The following is an 18,462-nucleotide window of genomic DNA, read 5'->3' on the forward strand; positions in this document are numbered from 1 at the left end:
CCTTAATTCCATTTGTAAGCATTTAGAGTTTTGGAATCCTAGTTCATCAGAGACAGTAGTCCATAATTTTCTTTAGTCAGAGTGTCTTCATCTGGCTTTATATAAACATAACACTAACTTTATAAAAAGTTTGGTGATGTTCTTTCCTTCTCTAAAAGACCAATAGACTTCAAATGTGATCAGCTCTAGTCCTGGAAGTTCTTCATATTTGGGAGAAATTTTAAGTGTTAATCTCATTGTTTATTACATTTCTGCCTTAATCACTTACATCATGTTGACTTAATCTAGACAAGTCATATACATCTATACACTTATCTACACAGTTATGTTTTCTAATTTACTATATGTCTTTAAAGTTTGTCGTATTTATTTTCTGAATTTTATTGATACCTGTGTATCATTTTCATCTTTAATTCTTTGAAAGTTTTGATCTTCTCTCGCTTCCTCTTGCTAAGGGTTTGTCAATTTTCTTTATTTTTATAAAGAACTAATTTGTTTTAATTTATATTTTTACTTTTTATTTCTACTTCCTTAATTTTTCAATTTACATCAATTATTGATTTTTATCTAATTATTTTGAATTTGATTTTTATCTTGTTTTGGTTTAATTTTTCCTGACCTTAAAGTATATTATTAAGTTATATGAGATATAAAGAGTGGTTGTTTATTTATTTGTTTTGTTGGTTGATTGGGTTTTTTTTTGTCAAGTTGACACAAGCAAAATCATCTAGATAGAAGAACTGCAACTGAGACAATATCTCCACTTTATTTCCTTTAGGCAAATCTGTAGGGCATTTCTTGATTAACGACTGACATAGAAAGGTCCAGTGGTATTTTTGCCAAGTCTGGTCCTTGACACATCCCTCCTTACCAGGTGCCATTCATTCTCCAATAACAACCAGAAAGTCAAGAATTTTTATTCCTGCTGCATTATCACAACAAAGATTTTATCCCTAAAATCTTCCCGAATTTTGTAACTCTAAATGGCATGTTCTTCTGAAATGTTCGCTCTGCTCCAATTCTATTACTTTCATTTGTCTTTCCATAATTCGTCAGCTGCTTATAGCCATAAGCAACCGATTTGACATTCTCCAGATCTTTGAGAAGGCAAGAATAATCATATCAATTTAGTATACTTGTGGAAATTATTTGTTTGCTGCCAGCAAGATGCTAGGAGAAGAGATACATACATCATATTCACTGAATAAATGTCTGCTTTTATTATGAGAATGTTAAATATGTCAACTGAAATTGATAAGTTAATGAAATGGGTAATATTGATGTATACATCAGTTATTTGGGTACACACAAATTAGCGGATGATGTAGCAATTCTACCTCTGATTTTTTGAGGCACTCCTCAGTTGTACAACAAAGATGTACTCTTCCACTCCCACAGTAGTGTACAGAGTTTCAGTTTCTCCACACACCTTATTTTTGAGCTATTAATTTAACTTTTGACACTGATTTCTTGGTGGCTGAGCTGAATCTTTTATAGTTAAGATTCTAATTTCCCTGATAATTAGCATTTTTTGTGTTGCATATTCTATGTAATTGGCTTTGCAGAAAAAACACTTTAGATATTTAGGTTTTTTATTTGAATTAGGTATTTTTGTTAAATTATATGAATTTTTTTCATATACATTCTATTTTAGCAGTTTTTCAAATATATAACTTGAAAATATTTAATCCTATTTTATACTCTTCTTCCTCACATTCTTGATTGACTTAACTCAAAAAAGACCATTCTTGGCTGAGATACATTTTGTATTAATGGTATTTCTAATGTTTTGCTGTTGTTATGAACATACTGCTAAAGGCACATCGCAGTGATATGTGTAATCATAGGATTTCTCCCATGTTAATATTTAGAAGTGTGGTATTGAATCTAACAAAAATCTACATATTTTATTCTATTAAAAAAAGAAAACTAGATAGCATCATAAAGAAGTTTTTAAAAAGTCTTATCAGGAAAGCAATGAGCTAACACAGTGCCAAGGTTGAGGAGCTTTCTCCAGTTGAAAGCAAGTACATACAGCTCATGTACTTCTGTAGTTCAATCATCCATCACATTTCCACATGTGCTGTTACAATTAAGCTTTGCATATAACTTGAAATCACACACACACACACACACACACACACACACACACACACACACACACAAGGAATATAGACACTTTGTTAACAAATTGAAAGCACTATGAGAATTGGAATGAGCCATTAAGCTAAAGGAGACCCTAAAAGCACCGTGGCTCCAGGGATATGTCTCTGTTTAGTGTGTTTACATAGAACATATCTTTCTTACTGCCCCATATTTTTTCCTTCACATTTGTTAGTTAAGTCCAGGTGAAGAAGAGCTTCATGCCTTTCTCTGAAAACTCAGTGGAACATGCTCATTTTGTTTTAGGAAATACATGTGGGAAAGTGCCTCCAAACTGTCCCTATCAACTGTTTTCCCATATGTTGATTTTTATGTTGCAGTCCCAACTCCTCAATCTTTGTTGTGGTTTGAATGTAAAATGTCCCCCATCTGCTCATGCGTTTGAAAAATCAACTCCAATGTAAACTCTATATGGAAGATTATGAAGCCCCAGCATTTGGAGCCTCAGTGGAGAAAGTGAATAACGGTGAGAGGCAGGGGCATAGGCTTTGAGGTTCCTCCCTGTCCACTCTGTTTTCGGACCGTGGACACAGTACACCAAGCTGCTTCACATTTCTGCTACAATGCCTTCCCGACTTCCATGTTTTTTTATTTAAAGATTTTATTTTCTGAGAATTTTATACAGTACTATATTTAAATCATACTTAATCTGTAAATCGGAATGAATCTTCCCTACCTTCCACAGACTAACGTAATTCTTTTTCATATGAATACTCAATTGTCCCAAACTTATTTGTTGAAATAACTCTTCAGAATTTAATTATCATAGAACCTTTATTGAAAATCATAAATTGGGGTTCTTTTCCATCTGTCTAATCATTCATATCAACCATCTCAACATCTCAACACTAGTACCACTCGGTCTTTACAAGATTTGTATTAAATTATGAAATTAGAAAGTGTAACATTATCAATTTTATTCTGTTTAAGATTATTGTAACTATATAGTTTCTTGAGACATCATAGACATTTTGTAAGGATTGCCCTATTTTCATAAGATACTATTATTATTTTTATTAACATTATATCATATCTGTAGAAAGCCCTGATTAGTATTGACATCTTAAAGAAGTTATAAGTCTCAATCTATGGATATGAGCTGTGTTTCTATTTATTTGTGCATTTTTTGATTTTTTTCACTTCTGTTTTAGGATTTTTTATGTGTAAATATTTTTCCTTTTCTACATTATGTTTATTTATATTCTTTAATTATTGATATACTATTAATCAGCTCATTTTCTAGTATCTTTCTACAGTTTTTTATTATTACTGCATACAATAGATTTGTCTTGATTTTGTTATTTCAAAATTTTATAGAATTTGTCCATTATTTAAAATATTTTTCTTAAATATGGGTTTAAGGTATAAGGCTTAATATATTGTGAGTTTTTTACATGAAATTTTTGTAATCGTAAGGGGAATTGTATTTGTTTATTGCATGTCAAAAGACCTTTCTTTTTTCCTACCTTTCTGTTTCTTTCTTTTTTCTTTTTTCTTCACTTGATTGTTCTTGCCAATTTATCTTTATTGAATTAAATACAAGTTATAAATGAGGTTTCTTTTTCTTATTCACAATTTAAGAGGAAATTCTTGTCTTTACATTATTATTTAGCTTTGAATTTTTTATACATAACCTTTTATATACTGTAGTTTTTCTATTATGAGGCATTTTTATTATGCAAACATTTAATTTATTGAACTTTTTCTATATCAAATGCTATAATGATTAATTTTGATTATCAAATACTATTTCACTCTAGAGTTATACCACATTTAAATTGTTATTCATTTATATGTTGAAGAAGATGTTGTTGGTTACAGCTTCATGTAGTTTATTAAAACATGTTTTAAATATCATATAAGTATAAAACTTTTTGTGTGTTGTGCTTTGTGCTCAGATATGTAGCTCAAAGCCTCTTTTACTGTTTGACAAAAGCTAGTCCATGGTACATTTCCTTTCTCATGGATGCAGAGAACTCTCCAGCCATTCATGTGGATGATGTTTCAATTATATCCACTCTTAACTTAAAATGTTATTTTCTTTTTCTTAACTGGGTCTTAATTTTTTTATACAAGGATAAAATTTCTAAAATTAACTTAGAGAGTTATTAGCTCACAGAATCAGAGCTAATTATTCATTGTTCTGCTAAGACCAAAAGTGTTTACACAAAATGTGAAGTTAATTGGTCAAAATGTGGTTTACTTAGAGGGGGTGACAACAGGGGAATAAAAGGGATATTATCCTGCTATTCTGAATTTTTGATCTGACTCCAATCCCAGCATGTAACCCAACAATGACACCGTTGACCTAATACCGTAGAGCTACAAATCCTCAAAAGGAGCATCCTGCACCTGAAACTAATCCATTGGCTTACATTTTATCTATTATGGAGCTACGGTCACTGAGGGGTCACGGTCGCTTCATTAAATGTTTTACTAGTTTTTTTTAGAGGGGGTGAGAGGATCATTGTTAAACTATATTGAATTAGTTTTTCTGTAGGAAGATTTATGTGACTTGGCATCCCAAATTATACTTCATTTATATGTATCGTGGAGGAAAATCAATAATGTGAGTAGATTGTGGATACAATTGCCAGCAGAGGAAACAGGAAGTCACTCAGGCTTCTGAGACTGTCATGAGAAAAATCAATGAACTGTTGACCTCCATAAACACACTCTCTCCACATACCCCCAACAAAATATGGAAGAGGCGGGATCATAGTAAGTTAGAATAATTCCATATGAGTTGTGAATTTTGGAGTTGTTAAACCCCATATGGAGATGGCATATTATTCCGTATGTGCTAGGAAATCAAAGAAGCATTGTTAGCAAGGATGAGTCCTTTGTTGCTACGAGTCTCTCTCTCTCTCTCTCTCTCTCTCTCTCTCTCTCTCTCTGTGTGTGTGTGTGTGTGTGTGTGTGTGTGTGTGTGTGTGTGTGTGTGTGTATATGAGCGATCAAAGGGATGAGAATTTCCTAGCTGAATGTTTTAAAATCAGAAACACTGACAAGTGCTTTCCTTCCCCCTCCCACCCAAGATATTCCAGAACACAAGGACACTCCAGCCACCTGGTGATTAGACAAGCCGAATAACCTTGCTCTGAAGAACTAGCTGACATAGCAGGATGGGACAGAGCAAAAGACCTTGCACCCGTGCCAATGCAGCTTCAAAAGGTCTTTTTGTAGTTCCACCTTTTAAAAACTAACTCTGCAAAGGAATTTTGAACTTCTCTCCACCTTGCTACCTTGTAGTTTTGGGGTATAGGAGAAGTTCCTGGCTAGCCTGATTAAAGAATTAACCTTGCATTTTAAGCAGTTCAGTCTGTTCTGGTTTTTGGTGGTCTCCCTCTGGGGGTGGTGATCTGGGCACAACATGTGTTTGCCTGTGTGTGTCTGTGTGTATGAGGGGGAAAAAAATCTCTGCTATTTTTCCTTCTGCAGTGCAGGATAGCAAATATAGGGACCTGGCTGGCACTGGACTATCTGCAGGACTGAGAGACATTGGATACTCATCCCTAAATGGAATTTCTTCTCAAATACCTCCCTCAGATCTCAGAGAATTGTGCTGGAAAGGTAAAAAAAAAAAAAAAAAAAAAAAAAAAAAAAAAAAAGTTGTAAGGGCCAGCAGGGATAAAAGACTCCAAGTAATCAGGGAGACAAAGCCCTAAGTAGACATCTCTGGCCCCCAAGAAAAACCTCCAGTGGCGAGAAAAGGACTCCATCTATATAAGTTGTTGACACAGTGGCCCCATAGAATCCCCAGACTATTTAGACCATTGCCAAGGTTGTTATGGTGAGGCTCTATTGCTCAAGAAGATGCTTACATATCTTACTGAACATAGATGTGGCACCCATACTACTCCTTGTACTATGTGACAGTATGGTATACTCCTGTATTGTGGCACCTGCACTACAGGACCACACAAAGACACACAGGCAGAGACACGGGTCATCCTTGATGCCAGAATGTCCCCTTTACTGTGTCCAGGGGCAGCTTGAATAGGGATCGCCACACCCCACCAAATGCACCAGAACCACTCCCCTGCCATTGGGAACTCCTGAGGGTCTTGTGTTCAAAGCAGCTGCAAGCATTACAAGTTGCTTACCAGAAATTCATGATGGGAGGGGTTTCGCAGCTCCCAACACATAGAGATACTGAGGCCTGGTGCCTCAGTAGAACCTTCACTCCTGCTGACTAGTCTTTATTGTACTGCAAGGTACTCACAACTCTCCCAGAAGAGAACGGTAACCACCAACCTAGTGGTGACCTGTATGCATGATAAACTGGTGCAATACTGGTACAAACATTGTTAGAGTAACCAGCCAGTATCTGAATAAATTTAAGGCTCACTCTATGAGATGTGGCCCATACTTAGATAACAAAATCTAAGGTATGCCATAGACCTAGAGAAAAACCAAATACACTGGCCAACTAAAGGACTTAGCAATAAAATGACTCATAATGACATTCTGATATACTCATAAATAAAAGTCTCACCCAGAACTAATCAGAAACGCCTTATCCTTGGTGTAGAGGGTAAATAATACAGAGACCAAAACTGGATGATGAGCGGAATGAAAGACCTTGGAACATCAGTCCTAAATGATATGTCTTTATCAAATCCATCCCCTCCGGTTTCATAGACCTCCCTGGAAGAAGGAAACAATGTCTTCCAGACACACATATAACACACATGTAAACTCACAGATACTTAGCAGCATGCACAGTGCCTACGCAGGTTCAAACTAGATGGAGTACCATCACTGAGATGGGGGAGTAAATGCAAGCACTCATTCCTAATCCTGAAGCTATCTACAGTTCACAACTACTCAAAAAGAAAAAATAAATTTTTTCCAAGCTGTATCACCCAGAACACAAAACATACTTCAAGGCCCCATACCTAGCGGTAGATAAGCAATATAATAAACTCCAAAGTACTTTTTGGAGGTATTTGCTTCATATTGCTTTGTTTGGGCATTCTTTTACCTCGCCTTTTGTTTGTGTTTTATGGAGTCTGATTTTATCTTTTTATGTGTATGTCTATGAGGGTATGTGATGGTCTTTATTTTTTTTCACTTTTGTATGTTTTTTATTGTTGTTATCCTTGCTTGTTTGACATTTCTTTTACTTGTTTGCTTTCTTAAGAGAAAATAAAGGATCACAAATGAAAGGGTGAAGTTAAAACTACTAAATCCCTTAGCATAAAGCATAGTAGTAAATATTCATGGCCAAACAACATAATAGTCAAAACATGTCATGACAATCAACATCGTTAGGCTTCAGAGGATGCTATGAAGAAAACTAAGATATAGGCCATAGTCTGGGGAAATAAATTTACAAATTTTAAGTCAAATTGTAAACACTATACAAAAACTCTTAAAAATAAATAGTAACTCAGCAAAATTCACACAAGAGATACAAGAACATCTATTAAACACAAAGATGTTTAGTTTTAGTCCTCTCAGTGAGTAGAAACAGAGAGTAAAGCCACATCATGATGTGTCTCCAAAGAAACTCTGAGGTACAAACCAGATTGGTTTAAGTTTGCTTGTATTTGTCATTGCTTGTATTTGAAAACCTGCACTCCAAGTCCAGGTACTTTTCTTTCATTACTCCTTGATAATGGTTCCTTCTCTTACCTCATGTATTTTCTTCTTTAATTTTATTGATTCAGTATAAACATTGCTTAATGTTGCTCACATCAAACTTATTTCAATCATCTTGCCCAATGTGGTTCTTTATCCCTGTTGAGGATTCTTGTCTTGTTTTATATAGCTATATTCTCTATTGTTTTCAGCATTGCTAAAACAAAAATTTAATAATAAATTTATTAAAATTTAATAAACTCTTTCAGTTTTGTTCTATATTTCTTTTATATATAAAATGTTGGTATCATTTTCTTTATAAAATTATTTTGCTGTTTAACTGTTTTCTTCTATTTTTTCTCTATCATCTGCTTCAGACTCTGCCTTTGATGTGGTTAATTTTCTTCAAATGTGAACAATCATTGGAGTATTTAAGAGTGAGTCACTGAATCAAAAATTGACAGCTAAGGTGAAGTGTACAGATTTTATGTGCAGAAGAGCCCGAGAGTCATGTTTTTAGTGGGAAATCAACACGTATTGGAAAGCCCAATGGACTGTCTGAGAGTTATTTCTCTGAGATTAGTTTTGCTCAAGGAAAAGTCCTCTAATGTCATCACTTAAAAAAATAAAGCAACCTTGACTGCTCTTCTGAGAGGACAGAAATAGCAGTGACGAAGGAACTAACTGGGGACATCTCCTTTGGCTCCTGGGAGCCACTCTAGGTTCAAGTCTCTTGCCAGCCCTAAGGTGGCTCCCTTAACTAAGAATTGTGCTTCCGTGCTCCCCTATCCAACCTTCCTTTATCCCAATCATCCTTTTTCCCCAAGTTCCCCCCATCCTCCCCTTCTCCCTTTTCTCTCCCCATCTCCCCTTACCCCCATCCCACCCCACCCCCAAGATCCCAATTTTCTCCCCAGCCATTTTGTCTACTTCCCATAGCCAAGAGGATAACTATATGTTTTTCCTTGGGTTCACCTTCTTACTTAGCTTCTTTAGGTTCACCAATTGTAGACTCTGTGACCCTTATTTATGGCTAGAAACCAATTATGAGTGAGTACATCCCATGTTCATCTTTTTGGGTCTGGGTTACCTCACTCAGTATAGTGTTTTCTATTTCCATCCATTTGCATGCAAAATTCGAGAACCTGAAATGACCCTATCCTATAGCAATACTGACGAATATCTTGCATATCATCATAGAACCTTCATCTGGTGATGGATGGAGATAGAGACAGAGACCCACACTGGAGCACTGGACTGAGCTCCCAAGGTCCCAATGAGGAGCAGAAGGAGGGAGAACATGAGCAAAGAAGTCGGGACCACGAGGGGTGCACCCACCCACTGAGACAGTGGAGCTGACCTAGTGGGAGCTCACCAAGGCCAGCTGGACTGTGACTGAAAAAGCATGGGTTAAAACTGGACTCTCTGAACATAGCGAACAATGAGGGTTGATGAGAAGCCAAGGACAATGGCACGGGGTTTTGATCCTACTTAATGTGCTGGCTTTGTGGCAGCCTAGCCAGTTTGGATGTTCACCTTCCTAGATATGGACGGAGGGGGGAGGACCTAGGACTTACCACAGGGCAGGGAACCTTAACTGCTCTTTGGACTGGAGAGGGAGGGGGAGAGGAGTGGGGGGAGGGGGAGAAGGGTGGGAGGAGGGGGAGAAGGGTGGGAGGAGGGGGAGGGAAATGGGAGGCTGGGAGGAGGCGGAAACTCGTTTTTTTTTCCTTTTCTCAATAATAAATAAATAAATAAATAAATAAATAAATAAATAAATAAATAAATAAATAAGAAATAGCAGTGACGGGAACAATGTGTGTTCTGGATGCAAAGTCCACAAGTCCCTCAATCCCTTGTCTGTGCCTCAGGGAGTGAATTCTGTTTCATATCCTCCCACTCACTATCCCTCAACTCCACGATATCAAACCCTCTAAGTTCGGCCTTGGAATGATGAATGCTGGCTTTGCCCACAGGCCCTATGACAGTCCCACTCAATAGATACTGTTTTCATGTAAAATCGCCAGCAACGTTTGACCAGCACTATCTCTCATTATTCGCTAACTTCTATCTCAAACATTCTATGTCATATTAATTAATATCTTTTAGAAAGTAAAGGTTATTAAAACACCTCATTTCTTTCAATTTTGTACTAAGTTCTTAGAAACTGTGTTTTACAAGTCCCTGAACGTGTTTTGATAACTAATTTTAAAGGGGTAAGAAAAATGTTTTGCTGTGCTTTATTCTATCCCAAAAAAGATCACAAGGTGTGCTCAGGGCTGGGATGGTTGAGAAACTCAAAGAACGGATCTCTAGCGAATTTCCCCAAAAAGTACTTTGGGATACCAGATGTCATTTTTAAAAAAGGAAAAGAAAGTATATAGGAAATACCATAGACACCATTATGCAGTAAAGCTATCAGCATTCCAAACTTTGGGTGACCAAAGATACAATGATTTCTAACAGATACTTTGGGCTTTGTTTCCCTTTATTTTCCCATACCTCTGATCCTGAAATTGTGGTCATAATTCTGCCCAAATTGACTTCAATATATGAGATATTTTAAAATTATTTCAAGGCCTATTTTAGAAACCTATAGCAAAACTTCCAGTAGATCCCAGAATTAAATGGGAGTTCCAGAAGGCTCTGCCCACTATGAAGTTCTTAAAATCTCAAGGATTCATGTTTTTTTCTTCTCTTGAGTTACAATTTAGAATGAAAGCTCAGCATATGACCCTCATTCGATTTATATTTTCTTATAAACAGATATTTATTTTTATATTTTCAATTGTGTGTATATAAATGTATCTTCCAGTACATATGCGCATTTTAATTAAGATTTCTTCTAAGTCTATAAGCTTTGAATTCCCTGGAGTAGCTGTTACAGGAAGTTGTGATATGGATGATAGCAATCAAACTTCTTAAAGAGACCGAAGGATACAGATGGATGGAAAATTAAAAATAACAACTCTGAGAGGGCAATCTTGTTACAAGAAGACATTGAGAGGAGAAAGGGCAGGAAGCCATGGGTGTGGTTATCTAAACAGGAGTAAGATGCAATTGCCCAATAAATATCAAACCCAAACTCCATTTAGAGGACTCATACCTTTAGAATACTTCCTATTCAGAGCAGATAAAACTGTTACTTTCTTTTTCTTCTTAGCTCTGTCTTCAGTCATTCACGGATATTTAACTTTCAATTAACATATAGGACCACAGCTGGTCAAAGTGGGAGAATTAGAAACTGTGGAATGTTTTTCACTAAATCTATATTACATCTTTTCCAAATGCTTAAGGAACATTGTGGAAGAGGGAGTAGAAATATTGTAAGAGCCAGAGGTATATATAACTAGAAGGAATGTGTTTGCTGGACACAACAGGGAAACTATACATACAAACTCAAAATGGTTGCAATAGCTAACATAGGACCTATACAGTCTCAAGCCGGAGAGAATCTGAGCATGGAGATGGGAAGTAGGCATGAAATCCCTTGGGGCTATTGCCATTAGCATGCTGGAAAAGGAGAGTCAGTATTCTTTGAAGGTGTACCCCTTGGTAGATCTAACATGTTCCCTTTGAAAGCCACATATTCTAATGAACATAGGCAACACAAATTGTACTTGATGGGTTCTAAAGAACAAAAGAAATGGAAACAGAGTATATGGGTAGAGAAGGATTGTATCTTGGAGGAGTTGGGCTGGAGATCATATGATAAAAATACATTGCATGAACTTCTCAAAGAATTGAAATAAATGAGGAAAACATGTTTTCAGATGAGTACAAGTGCTTATGTCTCTGCAGTGCCTTCTTTTTAAGTCTCTTAGTCACTAATGACTTTGGCTGCCAATGCTGCCTGTTCTGACATTGTGGCTAAATCTGTACCACAGCAGGTATTTCACTGCACTGTACAGAGGCAACCAAAGAGGTCTGTGAGGCATTTTTTTATAGATAGCAATACATCGCTCATTGAATGCTGATGTCAGGTCTTTTCCCTAGAACATTTTCATTCAGTTTTGTTTTGGATCCTGTAGTGCTCTCAGGTTTAGACATTCAAGCACTGGTCCACAAAGTGTGTGGCTACCTGAAAGGAAAAACAGAAGAAAAGAAAGAAGGTGGTAGATGAGAAGAGAGATATGGAAATCTAAGGATAATCATGGTTGATGATGCTCAGTGTTATTTCTTCCTTTTCATGATTGTTACATAGTATACCTTTCACGTGAAGCATCATATTTTGTGCTGTCAAAATGTCCCTTAAATGTTTGTTTACAACCTCAGACTATTTTCTCACCCTTGAATAAAGAAGCTTCTCTTTGCAACACATACAGGTTAATATAAACACTCCGAGCTAGTTAAGATGCTGAGAATTTTCGTCGCTCAGCAATACATGGGTATCCACATCACTCTCTCTAAGGCTAAGGGAACATTGCAGAAGAGGATGTAGAAAGAATGTAAGAGTAGAATAATAGCGTGTTTGACCTCGAAACACTGCCCTATTGGCTGAGGTACTTATCACTGAATATATACCATAATCTGTATAGGACTTGCATCTGACTGAGACTGTAAACATTTAGTCATAGATCCGGAAAAGGCTCATGGATCCCCAGAAAAACCAACTGATGGAGGAGAAGTAGTTGTGTCAGTGATGCAGCCACTTGTGAGTTATTCAGACTCCAGTAGATAGCTTGACACCCATGCCTACACTGATGGCTCTGGTTAAACTCAGTGGAACACAAAGTAAAAACACAAACAAAACCCAAAATATTTTAACATATATTCTCATTAGTTTGTCAGCTTTACACAATCAGAGTCGTCTGATGGAAAATAATCAAAAAATCACTTCCATCAGACTGTCCTAGAACCATGTTTATGGGGATATTTTCTTGATTATGGTTTAATGTTGAAGAACTTAGCCCACTGTGGGTAGGTAAGTTCTTGTTTGTATAAGAATTAAAATGGGGAAAAAAAACACATGGGAAACCAGACAAGAAGCAGGGTTCTTCCATAGTCTCTGCCTAGTTTGTGCCTTAAATTCCTCCCCAGAATTCTCACTTTGACTTGTAAGTGCAGTCAAATAAAACCTTTTCTTCTCAAGTTGCTTTCATTGTTTTGTTTATCCATACTACCAGGGGAGAAAACATTTACCATGTGGCTGGTAACTTGGTAACTTGGAGGAAGTAGGTGAAGGTCAACAACAATGGGGAAATGAAAAGACAGGATGTGGGTATATATAAAATTGTCAAAGAATAAATTAATGTAATATAAAAAAAATGGCAATGCCCACCCAAACAATAGTTTGCGGGGTTTGGGTTTGCCCTTTTGTTACAGAAGTTAAAACTTTGAAATTTTGAGATATATTTTTCATCTTTGCTCAAAAAATAAGGCTATATATAAGAATTTAATGAAAATCAGCAGTCAAGAAAAGATTCAGTCATTAATAGTTACCTCAGACTTCACCATATAATCGGCGGCTGACACAAATTCACAGATGGAAACTCTTATGGGTACCAATTAAGTCTAAGTAACAAATACTGCAAAAAATCTTGTTTATTTCAATTTTTATAAAATCAGATACCATGGGCATCAACGATTCTGACCATTTAGTCTTGGCAATGAATATGTCACTAACAATTTGAAAATATTAAAATTAAATAATTTCACAGATGGCTTTCCTTGATAGGAATTAATTCAAAGGAAAATTGACCACAGTGGTTCAAATTTAGAAGAAGATATTAATCAATTACTGCACAAAATCAATTTCTGAATTGTGAGCCAGTTAATGAACGATCTGGAGCTGGATGATATTCTCCTCATTTGCTGTGTCTAAGGTGGCCTGCATCACCTGATCACACCTTAAATGAGATCTTTGCTGCTGCACACTCCTTGCTCCTGCTCATACATAAAGAAGCACTGAATTTTAGAGTATTTGGTGTAAATAATGAAATACTGTTCTCTGGTTAAAATCAACTGGAAGGAAACATTGCTTTTTATCCCCATGTGAAATTTTGGAATTAAGTAAAGCTTCTACTAAAAGAGTGAAAATGTTAGTAATTAGCGTTGTGTATTAGTTTCTAAATATTTGCTTCCCTTAAAATGGGTTAATTTAAATGATAAAATTTTAGCTCCTCATTTGGCTCTCACAAGATATATAAAGGTTTTATGCTTTAGAACTTCATCCAGTGTCCTAAATTTAATATGAAGATAAAATTATTCACATTTCAAATTATGGAATGATTTCTCATTGTAAGAGTCATGGAGAAAAAAGAAGCCATACCCTTTCCTGCCATTCATAAGTTTAAGGCAGAAATGCTTATATAGAATTAAACTTCTGTAAAAAAAATTTACTCATCCATCATTTGGCTCTGCATGGTGATTATTTACTAATTTTAAAAGTCTTATTGTATGGAAGTCTCAGTTATATTACTGTCTTCAGGATTCTTGGGGATGGAGACATGGTTTAGTGGTTAAGAGCATAAGCTGTTCTTTCAAAGGACCACAGCTTCATTCCTGCACCAACAGGGAAGCTCACAACTCTCTGTAGCTCCAGTTCCAGGGAGTCTGATACTCTATTTTGGCTTCCACCAACACCAGCCATGTCAGTGGTATGAAGAAATATATGCAAGCAAAACATGCATATACATACAAACAAAAATAAAAATTAAACATAAAATAAAGAAAATGAAATTAGGAACCCTCCAATCAGCTGGTTCTTTTCTGATATTGGTTCCTAGTGCATATTTTGTATTTATTATGCATTTTGGTGTATTTCCTATTTACATCTATCAAGCATACTAGTCACCCACTCTTACTTTATGATGATTACTGTAAGTCAAACACTATTTTCATATTTCCTCTTTCCAATATTTTTCCAACATTTTACATGTTTTCTTAGTTATTAAATTCTGCAAAACAAAACAAACTCTGCCCACATACCCACGAGACTTGAGCCACATAGAGTTTTTGTCAGAATAGAAACACACAGAACTCAGTGACAGTATAATTCACAGAGTGTCACACAATCAAGTTCTGATATTTGACCTTATGAAGAGAAGATTTATGCGAAAAGCAAGATAAAGGTGAATGTCAGTTTGATGTGCTTAGAGTTCATAGACAGGAAGGCGGAACCATTTTGGCATCTAAATTTTGTTTTGTTTTGTTTGTTTCTTCGTTTTTCCTTTATGTTACTGTTTGAGACATTTGCAGTTTCATTGTATAGTACAAGCTGATCTGAAAATTGCTAGATAGACCAGGCTGACCTTGAACTCAGAGATCCACATGCCTCTATCTCCCAAGTCCTTACAATATTTGTGTGCCACAATTCCTGACCAAGCAGCATAAATTTTAACACAGCAAAGAAAATAGATACAGTTCTCTTTAAAGAAAAATCCTGCAACATTAGGGGGTTTTGATATTATGGGATTAAAGCTTAAAGGTGATGAATCATGTACACACAAGTATATGACATAAGTGAAGTCATGTGTGCTGTTGACATGGTCACAGACATATAAAGGTCTCCTATCGAGAGTGCCAAAACCTTCCTAGATCTGAGACAAGTGAACAGAAAAGGCCTTTTCAATTCTGAGTGTGAATCTTGACTGTGATATGCAGAAATTTTCTACCATTGCTTTCTCTCCCTGGATGTTTACAGCCTGAAGGCAGCTCCTCCGAAGACCCTGCTCCTACGGAGATTAGCCAAACCTGCCTCCTTGCTCAGCTGCATAGCCGCAAACTCCAGTTCTTTGTTCAGCTGTCTATAGCATATGCCACCCTGCTTTTCAGCTGTAGGGAATAAATACACTGAGATTTCCTGGGTGCCGCAGATTCTCTGCCAAAGAGCCCAGTCTACACAATTCCAGTTTCTCTACCTGTGTTTGTCTTTTTTTCATTCCCTTGTGGATCCAGTCAGGTGAATCCCTGGAAACATGAAGGAAATGGAACATAAGACACAAAAAGAAGTCCTAAGAAGATGAAAAAAAGACCCTCGTTCCTCAAAAGACTATGTCCTTCTTCTCATGAACATCCATATAGATTCCTGCTAGGAATCTATCAAAACAATATACATATCTATGTGTGTCTGCGTGTGTGTGTGTGTGTGTGTGTGTGTGTGTGTGTGTGTGTAGAGACAGAAAATGGAACTCATTGTTTTCTATGTGTTAATATTGGCTAGGAGAATCATGTGTTATTTCTTTTGGGTCTCATGGCAACATTCATCGGCTTATTCTTGCTAATGAATAACAGAGGCACAGACACCGTAAATTCAATAAATTGAATCTACATCATCAGAAAGCAATCTAGACAATAATTGTACATTGCTGCTTCTGAGATTTAGGACACACCATCTCACACTGCCCAAGGTGGCCCGGCACACTGTTTCGAAATTTATACTGAAGAACCTGTAATTCTCCTTCTTCAGTAATCTTGTTCTAAGACTTCAAGTAAAGGACCTGGGCAATGTGTGAAGCCCAGATCTGATTTAAGTCTAAATTGATGTAAGTCTAAATTGATTTAAGTCTAAATTGATTGACACACTGAGATCATTTAAGCGATTTGGCTAATGAATCCCTACTGAGTGATCTCAGTGGAGAGTGTACGATCAATTTACACAGACATAAACCTGCATTCAAACCCAGAAGCAAGTCTTCCCCAGGGGGGGCAGATGACCTCCACAGAATAAAACTGATACTCAAGTGGAACTGAATTAATCATTTCTAATGGTGCCAGGGACTAACTAAAGAAAGGCTCCTTTGCCCATTCCCTATGGTGCCATACTTTGCTCAGTCTTGATTCGGGGAAGAGGGGCAGTGCTTGATGCTGTCTCAAGTTGGTATGCCAGACCTTGTTGACTTCCTAAGGAAGACTTTACTCCATCTGAGGAATGAATGGGGGATGGGAAGCAGGAGTTGGGAGCAGGAGAAGGGGAAAGAAGGAGAAGTAGGGTTGGTATGTAAAATGAAAAGTAAAGCCGGGCAGTGGTGGCACACGCCTTTAATTCCAGCACTCGGGAGGCAGAGGCAGGAGGATCTCTGTGAGTTGGAGGCCAGCCTGGTCTACAAGAGCTAATTCTGGGACAGGCACCAAAGCTACAGAGAAACCCTGTCTCCAAAAAAAAAAAATGAAAAGTAAAATATTATAAAAAAGAGAGAGAAAAGATTATCTATGGAAGAAAGAGAAAGGAAATTCAAACTACCATGTTGTTGTGTTCATCGATTTATTTTGGAATCTGGAGCTGCAGAAGAACTGTTCGTATGAGCATGCTCCTTCACAGTTACTCATACTTTGAGCTTTTGTGAATTTCAGGTCATATACATTTGTTCTTCAACATGAAATTAACACTTCAGCCCCTGTAAGGTAATGATTCCATTCACAAAGGAATTAAAACAGTGAGGGGAAAATATCTAATTGCTTTTGTAAAGTCAAAGGTTACAGTTCAATAAAAACATTAGTATAGCTTGATTTGGTGACTCATCCACACAGGAGGCAGAGGAGGCCAGATCTTAGTGAGTTCAAAGCCAGTCTGGTCTACATAGTGAGTTTCAGGACAGCCAGGTCTATGCAGAGACCCTGTTTCAACAAACAAAAACAAACAAATAATAGTAAAAAAGAACAACCAAAAATGGTACCTGTATTTCAAAGCTAATAGGATTAAGCTTCTCCAAAAATATCTTTATTATGAGTAACAATGTATAATAAGCAATACAATGTTTAATGACTTTCTTTAGAATCAGCATACATACCATCCTAAGTCAGGATATTAGTATTAATCTCCCATGCCATGATTATCTGTTGAATAAAAGAAAGTCCTAGCATAGTTGGTCTGAACTAGTTACCTGCCTCTGAAGAACAAATTACAAGCATGATTCAAACTAGCAGCATGAGGCTGAAAAGAAAATGCATTTTGGTTTTGTTGGTTTTTTTTCTTTCTGGATAATGAGCTCCAAGACAGAAGACAAAGTTCCTTTGTTTATGTGACTGTACTTAAAGGTACCCTGGGATCTGCAGAACAGGCACCGCGCTGGTCTTTCATCTGCTGCAAATTGTCCTTTGAAATGTCACCTTGCTCTGCAGAGATTCATAGGAAGTCGGAGACTTGTACAGGATTTTCAACACAGAGTGGCAAAAGGGTGATTTGAATATGCTTTTGTGAGTACGAAGTCATTGGGAAACACCAGCAGACCATGATTTCCAGTTCTCTGCAACAGCACTACTTGGGAAATGGAAGTTTCACACAGATACTTGCAGCTTCCTTGCTGAGACTTTAAACGTATAAATGAATCAAAATAATTTCTTTTTGACCCTTGAGCATACTTTAAATATATTCTTCTTTATCTCTTTCAGTAGGAAATAGTACAAAATTCAATGAGCTCTTCATGGTATTTATTCATTTGTGACCAATATTTCCCCAAACGCCTGACACTTTCATTTAGCTTTATAATGCCATTTCGTTACCTGCAATAGGGACTCTTTAACCTTTCTATTGAAGTATGGATTAGAAGACAGCTACTGTTTAACCATTTATAGTGGTTGCTGAAACTCAGTTCTATGTCCCAGTTGTATTAAATTAGAATGTCTGTAATATGCTGCTCCAAACATGGAAAAAATTCAAGAAAATAACACAATGAAAATTTTGGCAAATTCTTTTCTTGTCTTTTCATCACCCCTTTCTCTTTTTAAATGCACTCCTGTTCACACACACACACACACACAAGTGCGCATGCG

At 36.6% G+C, this 18,462-nt stretch overlaps 1 protein-coding gene across 3 annotated transcripts in view; it reads right to left on the reverse strand.

Annotated features, from left to right (window-relative positions):
• Sntg1 (syntrophin gamma 1) overlaps positions 1–18,462 on the reverse strand; it is a 396,311-nt gene that overhangs the window by 124,444 nt on the left and 253,405 nt on the right. The window lies entirely within an intron of this gene.

Source organism: Microtus pennsylvanicus, chromosome 3 (assembly GCF_037038515.1).
Source record: "Microtus pennsylvanicus isolate mMicPen1 chromosome 3, mMicPen1.hap1, whole genome shotgun sequence".
Lineage (NCBI taxonomy): Eukaryota > Metazoa > Chordata > Mammalia > Rodentia > Cricetidae > Microtus > Microtus pennsylvanicus.